The sequence below is a fragment of the Caretta caretta genome, chromosome 9 (genome assembly GCF_965140235.1).
Source record: "Caretta caretta isolate rCarCar2 chromosome 9, rCarCar1.hap1, whole genome shotgun sequence".
NCBI lineage: Eukaryota > Metazoa > Chordata > Testudines > Cheloniidae > Caretta > Caretta caretta.
Window position 1 is genome coordinate 76,773,632 of NC_134214.1, and position 17,742 is coordinate 76,791,373.

Genomic DNA, 17,742 nt, shown 5'->3' on the forward strand with positions numbered 1-17,742 from the left:
GAAAAGGCAACACTTATAGTATAACAGAAGATAGCCCTCTTCTGAGAGTGAAAAGGCTCTTGTATTCACTCTGCTAGCCTTTAATAGAATACTCCCCAGCCCTCTGAGATAGCATATTCTCTGCTGAACTGTGGCCTGATTAATATTGAAACCCTTTCAAACAAAAAAATAAGGCAAAATTATACATCACAAAGTTCACCAAAAAAATCCCTCACAAAGCTATCAGGACTCTACATCCTCCTCCTCCTCCTCCTCCTCAACATAGTTCTAATCTCCTTCAGGACCTCTGAACAGATACCTGATGAATGGAATTTCAGCTTTAAATAACAAATTAATCCCAAAGCATCCCGTTAACAATTCCAAATTCATGCCAAGACTGAAGCTTAAGTGTTTAAGAAATGTCATGGTTCTTGCAAGCCATACTGTACTTTACTTTTTGCCAGATGTTCTCTAGAAAGTAAAACAGATTACTTTTAAATGGAGCCACCTGTACCAAAGTAATTAATGACTGCAAGGGGGGCTGACACTCATCAAGAAGGTTAAACCAATCGAAAGACAACAGCAAATAACTAATGGTATATCTTTACTACCAGATTGGTCAAAGCCTAGCCGGCCAGGTCTGTCATTAGTACATTAATTTAAGATAGACTATGCAGCAACTCAGCAGCCTCTGTAGTTTGGAAATAGAGATGAATCCAAATCACAATGTTTTAAAGCTAACTTTCCCATAGTTTAGGGTGATCAGATCCGCTGGAAACTGACTTAACTTAGTTTATGAGAATAATGTCACTGGTTACAGGATGGCCTAATTTTAATTCAGGTGGTTAAGAATCTGGATTCCCTTGAACACAGGGATAGGTTGAAAGCTCATAGATATAATTTGCATTTTATTATCTGCATACCACTTACAGACTGCCTGCAAGTTGAGGCACAGTGAGCACCTTTTCCTGTCCACATTTGTCACTTCACTTTGATTGTGGTGCTTTGACTTTTAAGGACAGGAAGATGGTGGTTACTGAAAGCACTAGCTTGGTGAACATTCCATTTCGAGCAGTGTATGCTGTCATTTGGAGGCTTGACATGAGGAAGAGTATTTTGCTTAGGTAAAAGATTATTTGCCTATACAAACTGCCGTCTCCTTTCTTCCTTTCTCCTGTCACAAGCATACAGCTAGATTCTGATACCTTGAACCATGCTCAGTATCACCTTTCTCTGTAAGTGGTCCCACTGAAGTCAATAAGATTACTTGTGGATTTGAGAGGTATTCAACATGAGTATGGAGATCTAATCCCCAGCGTTCACTTTCAGTAAGAAATAGGCAGAATATTTGTGGCATCAGATTTAAAAATAAAACCTCGACCAACCAAATAAAAATATCTGAATAAAAGGTGTTTTCGAAAATACTTTTTTTCCTTCCTATGGGAGGAGGAGTTGTAGAAGGAGTTTTGAGAGGCAGCAAGTCATGCAGGGGAAAGGCTACTCTGTCCATGGTTTCCATAGATCAGGATGAAAATCTCTAGATCATGTAAAATGTTATCAAGGGGAAAAGACTCTTAAAGGTTAAACCTTTTCATCATTTGTATCAGGACAGGCATTACACCTCTTGAGACCAAAGGGGGGTTATTTGGACTCTTCTTGCTGTTTATCTGACGATTGCTCATGTCTGCCTGCATTAGATGTCAAACCCCACACAGCAGCAATAGTAGAGATATAGATATGTTCAATACAAACTCGTCTGGAGTTTTTACATAACCTTTTGAGGGCTGGGCTTCTGGCATTGGTGGGATCCTTTTGGGCTGAGCTCCTAGAATATCAGTATTCAGTGCACCTTCTGCCTCTCCTAGACCTCATTGTGCTCAATCTGCTTCCATTGCAGTTGCTCTTCTAATCTGTGGCACCTTGATGCTTCCCTGCTCTTTTCCTTCCTGAACCAGGATGTTAAAGTGACTTTTTGTCTTTCTGGTGAGACACATCCTCATCCCAGAGCCACCAATGCCTTCTCTCCTAATTCTGATGTACGTGGGGAATAGTAACACCTATCTTGCACTCATTGCCACCTGCCCTTCTAGGACACTGAATCCTGCTTTCATTTACCCTGAATGCATCTGATCCAGCATGACAGTGACAGTGCACAGGATTAATCAGATAAATTGGTATCTAGTATTAATATGTCTACAATGCTAATTCACTTCATTTATCATCTGCACTTCAAAATACTTGAGAATCAAAGAGACAATGTTTGGTTGGACTGGGACTGGATCTGAACTAGGCTTAGGTTAGGCTGCAGGTATAAAACCATATACAGTTTAAAGTTCAGGGTTAGGACTCAAGTACACTTCAATCTCATGAATTTTTCTCATGAGGATACAGCCCAATGCCAGAAATCTTATAAGATCAGTTTCCATCGTGAGACTTTGGGTATATCAAAAGTGAAACCAATGTCCCTTCTGGTTTTAGATACAGCCTGGAACCCAAATTATGAGACAGGTAAATCTGAGGAGTCTAATCTGAAATTTTGAGAAATTCCAAGGTGTTTCTCTAAGGTGTTTCTGGTTTTGATGCAACTTCACCGGAAAGCTAATGTTGTACAGGACATCACTCAGAAGCTGCAACAATGATTTCAAATGCAAGTAACTTTATCTTGCAAACCACATGGTTCAATTTTGCATTTATAGGGGGGCTTTCATCCCTTTTTGTAGCGTCCCTTTTTGCTAGTTCTCTCACCATGACCAAACCTGAAGCTACCAGCTGTTACTGTAACAGTTGTGTGGTCAATTAGTGTACAATGCTTTGAAGAACCAAATACTACAGTCCTGCAAAGAACCGTTAAATGTGACTAGCAATTATTGCTCATAACTGAATCATCTCACCCCATTGTCCTTAAATGAACTGGTAAAGGACTTTAAAATATGATTTGTTATGAGTTACAGAATCAGAAATGAGCATTAAGGGACTGCCACAGACTTAGCTGGGTTTTGTGTTTTTTCTTTCTCTCACCCTTTTGTATAATTCTACTAATAACCCCTTTTCACACGGGGGATTAGAAGCTTTTTTTAATGCTTCTTGCTCTCACATTTCAAACATGATTTGTTTGGCCAATGTGGACCAGATGCAACCTCTTAAAACCAGCAATGGCTGGGCAAATGATTGTGTTTAAATGGTGATATCCATGTTTTAAAGCTAATTCCTATTTCATGGTACCTGAAGTCTGATTCTTAAAGGTGACCAGTGAACTATTATTAATTTATTCTTGATTTTTTTTTTTTACGTGGGGGAGGGATTCTGCTTGTTTTTTTCTTCAGAATTATCAGGTATGTCAGCTCAAGTTTTGCTAAGGAGGGATGGAAGAGGGTAGATCTCAGAAGATGTTAGCTCTTGCATCTTAATCGAAGGAAGGAGTTTGAATGTTTCGCAAAGATTTCCTTTCTCCAGAATCTAGGCAGTAATGTTAAATAGGTTTTAAAAACAAACAAAAAACCCCAAAGTTTTAATTAGTCTAATTTATTACTTTAATTTATTTTTGCCTTCCCATCTCTGTTCTGTTGTTCATATTTCACTCTTTTGGTCCTTAGGATGCCATTTCACTAATTCTCCAATCATGCTAGCATTTGTCAGGCCAGACTGGCCATGAATTTCTAACATAAATGCTGGGGAAGAGGGGAGGAAAGAGTCATCTTAAAAAACAAAAAAACCCAGCCACCTATGCACACTTTTCAAGCCTTCTTTATTCACTGTAAAATAGTTATAAAGGGCATAGACCCAATTTTCCTGCCCCTGCCCCTTGAAATAATCTTTAACGTTAAGTCTAGGAATGCTGTTCTTATCGTAATTTGCTCTTTCTTTTCTCCAGGGCCATGATCCATTATAATGATTGTTTAATTTAAACATTGTATTGTTCAAATAGCTGTGTGCATCACCTGCATTGCTGAAGCTAGCATCCTCTCGCATGGTCTACTTTCGCCCTGTTTGAGGATAATCTGCTTTGTATTAGATCCAGACTTGTTCTGGATCTGTTGTCAAAACTCGAAGTTTGGTTCTGGAGCAAACTTGGAAAGATTTGTATTTGAATTCACCTACTGATTGATACTTTTACAAACTGTGGGTTTGCGGAGCTTTTGTATGGAGCTGTTTAAGGCATCTTGAGGGTGACTTTTATAACCACATGCAGTACAGAAAGCTTCCAAATGGCCGGATCAGAGTGTTCCTAGTTCCTGTGCCTAGTTTTAAGCTTGCTTGCCTATTGAAGGGCCAACCCAGTGATGGAATCCCAGTTTACAACCAAGACTGTAAGCTCTTTGGGGCAAAGATGTCTTTTTATTCAATATGTGTACAGCACCTAGCACTGGGGCCTCTGATGGGCACCTCTAGGTGCTACTGCAATACCAACAAATAACAATATGGCCACATGTTACAAGGCTGTTTCATGCTATCTATCCTGGTGTTACATCCACAGAGGTTACACAGTGCAATCCTAATACATTTCCTTGTTCCCTTGGCAGAGGCATCTGGGCATTTTCCCTGCCCTAGTAGGCACACACATTTACCCCTTGCGGACACTAACCCTTTTTATGCTCTCTTATCTCCTCACGGTTTTTGGCTGCTGAAGTATGCAGCGCAGCTGTTGGGGTGTCTGGTCTCTCCGCTGTGCAAGGGCAGGGGAAGTTGCTTGTGTGGGAGAATGAGCTGATATTACCTCACTCTGATTTGCATCATGCTGATGTAGCAGCTTGATAAGAAGGCACATGCAGAGGGAAACACCACTCTGGGCCTGTCAACAATAGCTCTGCCAACCTTTGAGTGGGCTTCTCTTACTTTTGCTCTATAGGAAGTTATGTGTGAGCCCCTTGCTCCTACTTGACCTATTTTGTTGAGGATTACTTTCTTTTGAAAGATAAAAGGTCTAATTCCCCTCTCTCTAATGTAGGCTTTACATGTGCAATTTCATTTCCTGCTGTGGAGCTCCTCCTGGTTTGCAAAGGAGAAGGCTGAAAATGTACTGCTCTTCTCAGAGTTTCAGGGAGCACAACTTTATGGAAGCTCCAGAGTCTTTCTAGGGTATCAGGGAGCTATTTTGGTACAAGCCCTATACACCATGCCCCATTTATTTACCAACTCAGAAGCTCCCAGTAATGAAATACAATACATTTTCAACTAAATAAGCACCCAAACTAAAATGGACACCCACACTATAGGACAGTTCAGAAGAGGAAGAAAAAATAGACAATCCAAATAGAAGGTCGGGATGAACTCATGGAGGCAGAAAGAACTTACACAAACTGGAATTCAACTAGGTCACCCTATTTCTTACAATATATGTCAGCAGAACTTTAATGACCACACGTGGTCGGTCAGAACCCCAATTTTATGTATCCTCTGAATGACGGTATCCCAAGCAACATGATTATCCACCAATATCATGGAGCTGGAGCATCAGCTCAGTGCTGATGTAAGAAAATAAGAGTCCCATCTACAACCTTTCCAGCACTTGGGTGGTTTTTTCCAGCAATTAATTTACTGGATGTCTCCCAGATCCCAGTGCTGCTTGGCTGTGAGATCTAATAGTATGGTGATAGGCTGGCTGGTGAAGTTTAAATGATAAATATTCTCAAGTGAATTTAAAGCAGCTTCTTGGGCCATTACCAGCTGGTGCTATATTTATCCTAATGCTGACACATCTTGAAATAGGCTTGGCTGTTACAGGCTCTCTGTTTAAAGGATTTTCCATGATTACTGTCATGAAATGCAGTATTTGCAAACCTGCTTCAAAAATAACAAAGCCCTCCTCTAAATAGTTCTTTGATCTTACAGAATTTCTTCTGCCAAGAAACTGTTGCGGAAGACATGTCCTTTTCTATGATGGCCCTATTATTTCTCTCCTGTAAACACTTCTTCTATTTTTATTTCCTTAGGTTTATTATTTGAGGGGTTACTGCCAATTCACCTCTCATGCCATCCTTAGTGTCAAAATAACACTATGAATTATGGTTTCACCTACTCGTGTGGGATCCACAGCTGGATTATTAATGGGATGCCTGGTTGCAAAGTGGGTGATTTAAAGCTATAGCATTTTTCCCTTTGCTTGCTCTTCTCACTTTTATTTGGCTCTTGTTAATTTATGATGATGATGATGATGATGGATGCACCCCTAATCACAAGAGTCCTATATAGCACTGTTGGCAGCTGTCCGCCCTGACGCTGCATGCATGAACCAAAAGCTATCCGCCAGAGCAGAACTACAGTTAAATGGCTATCCGCTAACTTGCTCCAGTGGTTAAAGGGATGGGAATATTTCTCACGCTTTCAAAAAAAAAAAAAAAGTGCTTTAACCTATCTTTTTAATTGTACTATATTTTAATGAGGCTAATATTGCCAGGTGATCTCTGGATACAAACTTGCATTAGCAGTACAACATAATTGGACTTCAGATACCATCAAACATAAACCATTACCGCCAAAAATGACCTTGAGTCTGACCTATCTGTAGAGAACCCATTCAAGATGTATCAAACACAGCCCTTAGTGGGGGTTATTTTCACACACCCGTCTAATGAAAGGAGAAGAGACTATCCTGTGTGGGCCCTGTCATGCTCCCATTATGGTTTGTGGGAGTAGGTTTATGTTGTACAACAGTAACAAAAAGGCTAGTTGCACTTCTAGAACTCCTTCTCTCTCAGGACCTCACAGCACATTTGAAGCATTAGAGCTACGTAAGTAGTAGTAACCCACTCACTGAAAGAGAAACCCCAGAGGCATGGACAGGTTATGGCGCAGATGTCGGGAAACACAAGGGCTGTGTAGGGACAGTACAACTGCTGCTGTTAGCCTTCCCAAAGGAAGTGGGGAGCTGGTGGAGCACAGAGGAGTGGGCACTGATTCCTCCAGTCCCCAAAGTGCTGGGAAGCATTGTTTCTTCTTCTCCATGTGGAAATATAGTCTATTCCCGATTCCAGTGCTGCCACTAAGATATATATTATTCAATCTGATGCCCATTTTCTTCATCTCTCACAAGCGATGGATGGAAATGAGGATGGAAATGAGCCTTTCATTCCACTTTCAAACTGCCAGTATCAACAGCGTGATTTTCATTAGTTCCTCTGTATTTTTCTGTGAGCCTAGACGTTCTGTTTTGTTAACCACATTCAATTTAATTTTGCTGTCAGCACAGGTCGTGAGCACTGCTCTATGCTTTCACAGTCTTGAATCTAAACTTTTCCCTGGCTTTATACAAACACATGGTTTTGCTTAGTACTAGCTAAAGAGCTACAAGTTGTATGTCTCGAATATGTATCTGCCAAAGTAAGTAATTTCTGCTGTGAATTTTAACAATGAAAGCCCATGGTCATTGGTTTTCCTGTGTATAGATTTGCCAGCTGCTGGTTTCCAACATTTACTGATATTTTCTTTGTCTCTAATCAAGACATTGTCATATTTAATTAGGGGGTCTATTCTTTGACACTGAGATGTTGGATGCTCTTGTATCGAGGGTGATAGAGGGAAAAGACCCAAAAGGCACAATTCAGGGCCAGATCCGGGTCAGCCTTTGCATGAGTGCACAAGGGCACCGAAAGACACAATCTTTGCTTCCACTGGGGAGCTCAGTCTCTGCTGCCTTCTAGCACCCTTGTAGGTGCTGAGTAAGAACAGGACAATGATCCCATCACCCTGCACCAACGCATGGAGCTGTTAGGACACAGAGCAGAGAACATGCTGCACCCTCTCCAACAGTGGTGAGCTATTGCTCCGGTGTGTGCTCCCTAGGGGCAATTCTGGCCAGCTCCAGTCACAAAGCAGCCCTTCCACATGCCCCTGTAGCACATGTGAGGGTGTCCAGGGCAGAGTTATGCTTTGAACGGAGCTTTAACTTGATATCTCATTCTGTGGCCACAGCATTATGGGTGGAAATGGAAATGGTACAAACTGTATCATGTAGCTGTCTAGTCACTTGAATTGCAGGTGATCTGAGGGCCATTTCCAATCATCATCCCCCACATGAGGGACCCAGTACCAATAATAGTGCGGGCTGCTTAAAAGGAAGGGGATCCCAAGAGAGTTGGTCCAATTATTAAATAACGTTTCTGAAACTTCAGTTTGGCGGTAAGGAAGACAAACCTGGGTATAAATGGCTTACTGTGTCTTGAGTGATGCTTGTGCATCTTTTGTATTAAGAACATAAGAATGGCCATAAGAACTGGGCCATTGGAACATAAGAACTGGGTCAGATCAAAAGTCCATCCAGCCCAGTATCCTGTCTACCGACAATGGCCAATGCCAAGTGCCTCAGAGGGAGTTAACCTAACAGGTAATGATCAATTAAGTTTAATTTATTTTTATGTAACAGGCCCTTTTGGAAAACCTTTACAGAATTTAACAAAAAGTAACTCATTGGTTTTGGACCATCTTATACTTTTTCCCCACTGTAATAATTTATGGGATGGTTCCAAAAGCCTATAGGAAGGATGAGTGTAATCTTTACTAACCCTTACAGGATTTTAGAGTGACTTCCATAGAACTACAGTGGCTTCATATCTATTATGCTATCAGACTTCTCCATAAAAAGATTGGTTGATACATTCACTATGAAAATAAGACTGACAAAAAGCTATCTGTCTAAGATATTTACATAATCCCCATTAACCTACTATGTGAACATCCCACAATCTTTTTTTTATTCTCACAACACCCCTATGGTACAGGGAAGTTCTAGCATCCCCATTTTACAGATGGGGAACACAGGGGGTATGTCTACACTGCAATCAAAAGCCTGTGCTAGCTGACCTGGGCAAATGGGCAATTTAATTGGGGTGTAGATGTTTGGTCGCAGGCAGGAGCCCGGGCTCTAGGACCCTATGAGGTGGGAGGGTCACAGAGTTCAGTCTGCAGCCCAAGCCCGATTGTCTACACTGCAATTAAATACCCCCATTAGCCTGAGCCCTACCTGCGTGAGTCAGCTGGCACGGTCCAGTCGTGAGTGTCTAATTGCAGTGCCGACATAGCCGGAAAGACTTAGGGATTTGTCCAAGATCACATAAGAGTCTGTGATGGAGAAGAGACTTGAACACAGATTTCCCAAGGCCCCGGCTAGTGCCCTAATCACTAGTCCTTCCTTCCCCATCCTCTGGCTCTAAAGTGGCAGGATATAGGTCGTTTTTCCAAGCACTGAGCAGTGTAGGCAATGTGCAACTGGTTTTTATTATTATTATTATTATTGGATATTTCGTTCAGAAATGGACATGTAGGTTAACAAGGACAAAACCTGTGACAAATGTCAAAACACATTCGTGTCTTCCTGTCTGTAGATCAGTTGTGCGTGGTGGGCACTATAGCTTTATTTCCATCCATATCCTCGATTTAGACACATTGGAAGGGTAATAGCTGGAAGGCATTAATTTTGTTTATGGTTCAAGTCAACAATTCTCCATAAATCCTGCAGTGAAGAATTTTAAGTGTTTTGCATCATGACATACCAAAATTACAGTCTTAAAGTCTGTTTAAATGCGTTTCACTTAAGATGAGATTAAATTTATAACACTCGGGGAAAGGATTTTACTGTCTTTAAAAAAAAATCCTCATTGCTGAAGTGTCCAAAACCCTATGGAAATATAACAGATCAGACTGTGCAGAGTAGATTTTGAAACCACTTTGTACAAGCAACATATACAGACCAATCAATTAAGAAACAGTTATTTCCCCTTGATTGTCTTCTGCATTAACCCCTTATACTATATCTCAACTGTGACCAAATGCACCCCTGTATTCACATGCTATTGTAATAATCTTTACACAAAATGGGCCTTTTAAGGTATCATTTGAAAACTGATTCCTTACTCTTCAATATCATGGTGAAATGTATGTAATGATATGGTGTGCAAAGGAATTAAATTCCTTCTTTATAAAGTTAAAGGGACATGTTCAAACTCATGTTAGGCACAATTGGTCAAGCAGATCTTAAACAAAGGGATATGTGGTTACCTCAATTTACATATAAGCAGTAAACAGTCCTGAAAAGAAAGGAGACAAAGAAAATCTCAATCTCAGCACACACAGGTGAAAGAAAACAGCAGGGAAGCATCTTTCTTACTAGACTCTTTCTTACTTTCTTACTAGTTTCCTTCTGCTTAGCTGAATAGAATTTTATGAGGGGGGATGAACTATAAAAGTGAGGGACAGATACCCCAAGGGATCTCTCTCCCTTTCTATCTCCCTTTTTGTACGTGAGGAGACAAAAGAAACAGCTGTTGGGGCTTTGGGGGAGGGGTCCTGATGTGAAAAGTTTGGTCAGTAATGCCAAAGGATTGGTAAGGACTCTACCTTAAATTAAGTATAGTTTGTGAAGCTGGGCACTAGGAAGTGTTTAACCTTCATTTTTCTTGTAACCATTTCTGACTTTTATCCCTCATTACTTGTATTCACTTAAAATCTATCTCTTTGTAGTTAAACAAACTTGTTTTATTCTTTAACTGAAATTAACCCAGTGTGTTTAAGTTAGATGGTCTGGGTAACTCCAGTTAAGGTGGCAAGTTGTTGTATATTGTTCTCTTAAAGGGACAATGGACAGACCTAATATCCCTGGACTGTCCAGGAGAGGTCTGGGCAATATAAGACACACATTTTGGGGGGAAATCGGGGACTTGGAGTCTGTTGGGTTCATCTGGCAGAAGTAACCAAGGCCGGTAAAAGACTGTATGTAAACCAAGTGTGGCTGGCAAGCTGCAGTTACACACAGATACTCAGGGTGTGGCTTGCATGCTGGAAGGCTGTCTGTGAGTGGCCCAGGCGGGAGCTACTGCAGTAAGGCATTCAGAGCAGGGGTGACCCAGACCCGCACTGGCCTGGATTGCATCCCATAATGTCACATTAACCTTCATATAATTAGGTACAAAACTGCATTTAAAACTATGTAGGTTTCAAATCAAGCACTCAAAAGTTAGGCATTGCCAGTATTTAGGTTACCCAGGCAACCTTAACTACTACTCACTTTTTCCATGAGACCCAGCCTCATTCAGTGCACAGGACGGAAAATAGTAATTTTCAACTGTCTTTAACTCAACTAAATCTGAATAGAATCTCATGGAACAAAGAAAAAGCATATCTCTAGCCCAAGGGCTTTCTCCCTTTCAGATTTCAAAGGCCTGCTGCAAACAATGGATGTAGTAGAGCGTCTCAAAAAATGTCACAAGACTCTTAAAATGGAAAGTGTTATGCAACATAGAGGTTATTACCAGCTCCTTCTATAGTAAAAAAAGAGGACATTTAACACTTGGGAGACTAGGCACTCCTCAACTGCAGACTGGCTAACTTCCAGGCTTCAGTTGGCCACTACAGGCACTGGTTAAGAGCTGCACAAAGAACCCTATTTGCATTCCACAACAAGTAATACTGATCCTGCAACACCCAGGAGGGGCTATGCTACATGTTCTTGAGTGCCATCTAATATTAACTATTTCCATGTACAGACATTGAGCACACTCAGAACATCTGCCAGCTGGAAACATTGGGACAAGTTTGAGTCTCAGCCTGCAGTGAATGGCACCTGGCCCGAACATCCTACTTGGAACCCTTGACCTGCCCTCTCTGTATGAACTGCCTAATCCCCATCCTCATTCCAGGAAGCAGGCAACATGCAGTGAACCATTGGCAGTGAGCCCAGAGTAGCTCTGTATGGGCAAGTGGGACCAGCACCAGCCGAAAATCATGTAGGGAGTGGATAATCTGCCCTTGAGGGTGCAGCCCCTTTTCTAACAGGAAGGGTATATAGTTCGAGTATAACTGGGAGGGGACGTATCCTTTCTTCTTAGAGAAGGAAGGGACCAGGAATGGGAATTCTGACCGTGATCTTCCTAGCGGGAAGCTGGAGGAAGACTTAGTGGAGCTTTGTTTTGTTTGGCAGATCCACAGAGCATAATGTCCCTTATCTCTCAGCACCTTCCATTTCCATTCTACAGCCTGATTCTGGCAAGTCTCTGCTTGGTTGTGCAAGCAGGGAAAGGCATAAGGAGCTTTCCCTTCCCTTGCTCCCCTGAATAGGGGCTAGTCAGGATCATGCTGAGGGTTGACCTACACTTCAGCTGGGGCCTTGCTTCCCACGGTGGGTAGACAGATGTGCTAGCTCAGCTCGAGCTAATGCACTAAAAAGAGCGGTGTGGGCAGTGGCTCGGGCTAGCTGCCTGAGTGCATACCCAGGTGTCGGGTGGGTTTGCACTTGGATGACTATCCTGAGCTGCTGCCATAGCCACACTGCTATTTTTACCATGCTAGCTTAAGCAAAGCTAGCATGTTTGTCTACCTGTGTTAGCAAGCACGCTCCCCGCTGCTGTGCAGACGTACCATAAGAGCATATTACCTGCTTCCTTCTGAGGCTTCTGCAGGCAATAAGTGCTCAGAAAGAGGAGGAAAGGAATGAGGGTAAGTCTATGGTCCCTACCCAATCTGTTCCACACCAGCCAATGGAGCTGGGCTAGGGAAGGATGCTGCACCCTCTTCTAGGGTGGTGCAACAGGCGCACTGGTGCATGCTTTTGGAGAGCCCCTGCGAGGAATTCTGACTGATTCAGCTAGAATTCTAGACATGTCCAAATGCCGGGGGACCCCTCCAGCACTGCTAATGGTGCACAGGACAGCAGCTAGGCCTTTGTGTATAGGCAGAGCATCTGAGTGCCCACAAGTCTTGTTCTTAGGGTGGAAACTCTCAGTATCTACCCAGCCCTACATACAACCTGCTCTAAAATCAATATTCTCTTGAAAATGAAAAATCTACCGTCTGTCACAAAACAAGTGGTATAACATGGTCATAACTGCAGGTGTGCTGAGTGACCATCCACCACCGTTCCCAGTGCCCTAGGCTGTTTGTGATCAAACAGCGTACACACAGTGCATGAAATGGACAAGAATATGGCTCTCTCCTGTCAATCTTGATTGTGTTCTTGTAAGTTAATAGTACATTTTAAATTAAAAAAAAAAAAAACATACCTGGGAGGATCTGCCTCAGCTTAGTCTATTCTGGGTACACAGGGAGCTCTAGACTGAACTTACTATATTCAGAACTGAGGTTTCTATGCTTCTTGACTAGCCACATTTCTGTATAAATATACAGTGTAAAACAACCGTGATTGCAGTTTTAACGGAGTGCAACACTTGAAAATGACATTTATAAATAGCCCAACTGGAGCTTAAAGCATGAAAGAGACCCACAGAATGTCCACAAGACACAAACCATTGCATGAATTAAAGGGGGCTTTGCAGCTGGACTAATGACTTGCACTAGCTGGAGGAAATCTAGCAGCCAGTGCTGCTATGAATGAATCACTGTGTAAAAGGAGCTTACAAACAGGGAGTCTGAAATAGGAAAGCAATTTAAAATAAAATCTTTTGGAAGCTTTGGGGCTTCATTCAGTTGAGATTTAACTTCAGATTTAAAACTGCAGTAACTTAGATTCTTAACACAATTTGCAACGTGAGGGCCTGATCCTGACAGGTGAACCTAATGTGAGCAGTGCGTGTTCAGAACTTCTGGGGTTGGGCTCTAAATTGGGCACTGTTCATAGGAAAACAGTGCTCTAAAATACTTGGTTGGTTTACAGGCCCCACGGTGTTTCAGCTACAGGTGATGAAGAGGGAGACAGGCATTTGATTTCAACATATTGTAAATAGCTTTTGTTTCAAATTCGTTACGTGAGCACAAGGAAGGATGCAGAATAAAACATACTTGGCCTGAGTCTGTTATACATCATTCTCTTTACATTGTTACTTAAAGTGAGTGCAAAGTGCACGTGCCATTCTAAGGCACTTGTACATTGCCAGAGCAGTGCACAGGGTACTGGGGGTATGTCTACAGTAGTGGTTCTCAACCTGTGGCCCAATCAGCATACAGCTGCAACCCATGTGGCATTCTCAGGGCCATACAGGTAGTCTATATATTGTGTGGATGCAGCCCACGTAACACACAGAGCTGCATATGCAGCCCACAATGGTAAATAGGTTGAGAACTATTGGTACAGTCACTGCACAGTAAATCCAGGTTCAGCGAATCAGGCTCATTCACTCTCTGCAACTGTTCTAGCCACTAAGAGAATTCTGTGGACGTCCCAATTTAAAACAAACACCCTGTTCTTTGAGGTGAAAATGTAACAATTTCTATAATAAAGAAACAAAGTCCCACTATTTCAAAACCCAGGTACTATTTAGAGCTATGCAGAACTTTCATAACAAAACTGGAAGTCAACTGAACTTTCTTGCCTGGTTTAGGGAGTTCAGTTTGACTATCTAAGCAGCCAAAGGTTCTCAAGAAATGTAGCTGAATCTTTTCACTGCGAGATTCTGGCTTCCCTGGGATTGCAGCAAGAAGGGGATGGGGGGGGGGAGGGCGGGTTGAGTGTCCCTAGCAAGTTTCACAATAGAGTTTAATTACAAAACCAGCAATTTGTTGGTCTTCTAGAGAAACACTGGCATTTGTCAGTTTGACAGATCTAATTAAACTAGCTGGTTTCAGGTTGAGTTTCTGGGTTTGAATGAACCTGAAACTCTCAGCAAAAATAAATTTTTATGAAACCATGCAAACTTGGCCCCCTGGAAAGGTTCAGTTAAACTAGTGTGAGCAAGTACTATTCCAGAAGGAAAATTCAAATAAATAGCCAAATCTAAGAAGCATGAATAAATAACAAGAGTTAGAGATGAGGCCCAAATGAGAACACAAGAACCAAAGCCCTAAGCTTTGGGGAAGTTCGGGTCTATATTTCATGGCTCATGACAGCCTATTATGCAATTTTCCAGCTGCTCAGGAATAAAAAAGTTTGCAACAAACATCAGAATTCTTTCTCTTCCTTCCATTATCAAACAAAGTAGTAAAGCATCTATCCAGATGTCTATCTGCCCATCTCTACTCTCCCATTCATGCCACTTATAAAAATGTCTGTAGCCTTTCTTACATTGACATTGCCTACTAACTCCTCAGTGCTGGAAGTACCAAAATGCAATCTCTTTTAGAAATATATTTATTCCTGCTATCTTCCCAGTTATCACAAATGTTGTGATGTTGTTTGTTATAGCTGGGAAGTTAGCAGAAATAAATATCATACTTATAAACTTATTTGTTCTCTAAGATGAAAGATGTAATATAGCTAACATTAAAGTTATTAGGATGCTATTTTTCTTACGCTAACAAATCTGATACCGGTTTGTGTGGCCCTGTGCATGCTGTGTTGTCACACAGTTCAGCCTGTTTGCTTTTTGTGTGTAGCAAGATATACAAGAATAAGAAACCTGATATTTTGGTTTTCTGTATTTGATTGCCTCCCACTTGCAAGTACATCTGGCTGAATGCTGTCAATCAGTATGTACTTACATTGCTTTGATTTTGGATGGCTGTTGGCTTTAAACCAATCTTCTTCTTCAACGCTTAGCCAGATAATCGGCTGTAGCGATTGTTCGCCATTTGGTCCATTCCTGTGCAGCCGCAAAAGCTTCATGGCCTGAGAGTTGAACATCAGAATGTTGTTTAAACCAATGGCCAAGATTTTTAAAAGTGACTGCCTCAACTTTTGGGTTCTCAGTTGTGGTGTATTGAAAGTGTAAGTTGCTACTTTAAATGGTCAGAGTGTTTTCCTGATCCTGCTTGCAGGCTAGGGGACTCTGAAGGAAAGCACATAATCTAGTCTGTCAGCTACTATGTTCAGATTAAGATGTGGTGAGTTGTGCCTTTCTATTTCAGGGAGCAGCCTGGTTTTTGTTTATCTCTGGTTTTGGATTCTAGCGTGTTATCATTCTGATTTCTAAGCAATAAAGTAGTGTTATGTTATAACTTTCCAACAGGAGTATTTATTATCTAGCTTCTTTGTTTGTGTGCCATGAAACACAACACCAACTTCAGAGGTCTAATTTTCAATGGCAGGTGCTTCGTGGTTCTAGAAAATCCATCACTGTTGAGGGTGTGCTAAATTGGGTGCTCAAAAATGAGTGCCAATTAGTACTCATTTTTTAAAATCTTGATTGAAGTTCCAGCCCCTATTTTCCTACGTTTGCAAATATATGGCTATTCACACAAATGCTTTGGGCTTGACTACGGCTATGGAGACCCCCCATTCAACTGTGGATAAGAGTGTTTGCTATTCATTATCTGCCTGTTTTAAAGTTTCAGTGGTCTAATCAGGAAGCAGAAACAATAACATGACTTTTGTGACAAGTCTCTCTCAACAAATAAGGAAGAATAAATAGCCTAAGCATAGCATCTGTACACAACGGATAGACTGAAATTTGCTCCCATAACCACTCTGTCAAACAACTCCAAACCAGATACATTTTTAAAAATCAGTCAGTTATGATCATTCATGAACTGAGAAAAGGGGATATAGTTATTGAATTAATTCACTGTGTATAGTTTACTCAGTTCTGCTTATAAGAACAAAGCAGACGACAGAGCAACACACATGTATAATGTGTATACTCATCCATATATCGTAATACAGGAGGAAGAAGTAAATTCAATACTACTTGCCATGACATTGCCCTTTGACAGTACAGGGTTGTCTGAGAACAAGACCGTTTAAAAATGCCCCAAAGTATTTTGGCTCAAAGTATGATGATCTTACTGAGATAGAATTCCAAATCACTTTGCGGGGGAGAGGGGAAAGCTCATGCTGTCCTTTCATGTAAATGAAGGGAAACTCAGCTTTCAATCAGAATAGAGGTTCAGTGAATGTGACTCTTCTTACAATATTTTCTGGCATCAGGTTGGAGATGTCTGCAGAATTTTGCCACTTCCTGTCAGAGTTTACTCAGGCAAAGCCAGCATTGCCTTTAATGGTGGTTTTTTCTGAGTAAGGGCTGCAGGATTTAGCCCTATGTAGGATTACAATTTAAGGCAGAATCTGCATATGTTTGCACTTTGGCTCTGTGTGTGGGAGGTTTTCAATACATATACCTAGGAAAGAAGTAATGAGTCAAATTGTGCTTTGTTAAACCGGTACAATGGTGTTGGATGCCTTGTAACTGATTGCAGAATTTGACCAAATGTATCTTGAAGTTAAATGAGAAAATATTTATCAGAATAGTTTCTCTCTCTCTCTCTCGTTCTCTCTCATTCTCTCATTAGCTTTTCTTATGGTGTTTCAAGTGTAAAATGAAACTAGCAAATTCTGTTTTAAGATAACCCCTGACCACAGGATATTCATAAACTGGTTGCAAAAATGACCAAGCAATTTGCGAAATAACTTCACAAATTTTCCTTACACTAAGATGGGGGGAAATGGCATTAGAAAACATGGTTTTCTGCCTGGCTCTACCCTTTTCTTTATAAGGACTGGATCTATAACTACCCTTTATGCATAAACGTAAAACAGAGAGGAAATGTCCTCCTTCATGGGTCTCTTCTATAAGGAATTAAATTGAGATTTTCCTGAGGAAAATAATCAACTGGGGCACAGGTTTTCCACATTCACATTCGTACAAACCCCCTTTAGTCAGCCGACTAACTTTCCTGCTTGTTCAAATGAATGCAACTTGCCTGAACTCAGAGATGTGCCCACTTATGCCAATGCTGAATTTGGCCCTATGGGTCTGCAGTATGTGAATGAGAACAGAAGTTGGCCCCTTTTTCTTTAACCAAAGCAGACAACCTGTAGCCATTGCATGCCAGTTACAATGGCTGCCTCCTATGTTAAATCAATCCACTGACACATTTTTAAACTGTGCCATTTCATTTGTCATATGAGGGCTCACCTGTGTTTCATAACGACCTTTTGTTTATCATTCC

General features: G+C 41.3%; 2 protein-coding genes across 4 annotated transcripts in view; one reads left to right on the forward strand and one right to left on the reverse strand.

Moving 5' to 3' along the window:
- The window catches only part of CYSLTR1 (cysteinyl leukotriene receptor 1), a 292,327-nt gene that overhangs the window by 70,277 nt on the left and 204,308 nt on the right, over window positions 1-17,742 (forward strand). The window lies entirely within an intron of this gene.
- LPAR4 (lysophosphatidic acid receptor 4) overlaps window positions 1-17,742 on the reverse strand; it is a 60,899-nt gene that overhangs the window by 41,940 nt on the left and 1,217 nt on the right. The window lies entirely within an intron of this gene.